Consider the following 1,754-nt stretch of genomic DNA (forward strand, 5'->3'; position numbering starts at 1 on the left):
TGAACTTCTTGAATAGGTCCTTGGTATACTTTGTTTGGGAAACAAAGGTACCCTCCTTAGCTTGCTTGATTTGCAAACCAAGAAAGAACTTGAGTTCACTCATCATAGACATCTCAAACTTCTCCGACATTAGCTTTCCAAACTTTTCACTAAAATGAGGGTTAGTTGAACCAAATATGATATCATCAACATAATTTTGGCACACAAATAATTCACCATTAAACCTTTTAGTAAAAAGAGTAGAATCTATGTTTCCATTCTCAAAGCCTTTTTCAATAAGGAACTTGGTCAAGCATTTATACCGCACTCTAGGATCTTGTTTAAGACCATAAAGATCTTTGTGAAGTTTGTAAACATGGTCGGGTTTCTTAGGATTAACAAAGCCAGGAGGTTGTTTAACATAAACTTCCTCCTCAATTTCACCATTTATAAAAGCACTTGTAATTTCCATTTGGTACAAGGTAATATCATGGTGATTTGCATAGGCAAGTAAGATGCGGATGGACTCAAGTCTAGCAATGGGTGCATATGTCTCACCATAGTCCATACCTTCGACTTGAGTGTAGCCTTGGGCAACGAGACGTGCTTTGTTGCGAACGAATTTTCCATCTTCGTCTTGCTTGTTGCGAAATACCCATTTGGTACTGATGATGTTGTGGTTGTTGTTGGGCTTCTGGACCAATGCCCACACTTAGTTTCTCTCGAAGTTGTGTAGCTCTTCATGCATGGCATTTATCCAATCCGGATCTTCCAATGCTTCTTCAACCTTCATATGTTCAATGCTAGAGATGAATGAATAATGTTCACAAAAATTAGCCAAATGAGTTTTAGAGCGAGTGATTCTCTCGGTTTGGATATCATTGAAGATTTGTTCAATGGGGTGGTCTTTTGAGACTCTTACTCGAACTCGTGAGAGCTTTTGCTTGGGTCGGGGTGGAACATCTTCTTCATCATTTTGCTCTTCCTCTTGGACTTCTTTGTTGTTGAAGTTGTTGTTCTCTTATCGAGGTGGAGAAGGAGGTTGATGAGGTTCATCTTGGTGTACTTCCTTGTTCCCTTCATCTTGGTGTGTCCCACTTGTGGATGCTTCCATGTCAACTCTTGGTTTACCTTGTCATGAGGTAGAAGCTTCCACTTGGACGTATGAGGTACTCTCCTTCACCTCCGTTGGACGAATCTTGTCAATTGACAAGTCCTAGATTGCTTCTGAAGGGTCTTTGTCTCCTACATCAATTGGCAATTGCTCTACTTGCGAGCCGTTAGATTCATCAAACTTCACATCTACCGTCTCTTCAACATTTCGGGTGAAGATGTTGTAGACACGGTAAGTGTGAGAGTTTAAGCCATAACCAAGTAGGAAACCCTCATGAGAATTAGGAGCAAATTTAGAACGACGATGCTCATCAAGAATATAGCACTTTGAGCCGAATACTCGAAAGTATCCAACTTGGGGTTTGTTACTGGTGAGAAGCTCGTATGCCATCTTGCCGAGTAGCTTGTGAAGATACAAGCGATTTGTTGCATGACAACCTGTCTCAACCGCTTCCGCCCAAAAGTGTTTTGGCGTCTTGTACTCATCAAGCATCATTCTTTCCATCTCGATAAGAGTCCGGTTCTTCCTCTCAACAACTCCATTTTGTTGAGGTGTGTACGTAGCCGAGAACTCATGTGAAATCCCTTCTTCGTCAAGAAAGGTATCCACATTTACGTACTTGAACTCTGTTCCGTTGTCGCTGCGAAACTTCTTGATCTTC

Source organism: Triticum urartu, chromosome 4A (assembly GCF_056163025.1).
Source record: "Triticum urartu cultivar PI428250 chromosome 4A, HENAU_Tu73, whole genome shotgun sequence".
NCBI classification, from domain to species: Eukaryota; Viridiplantae; Streptophyta; class Magnoliopsida; order Poales; family Poaceae; genus Triticum; species Triticum urartu.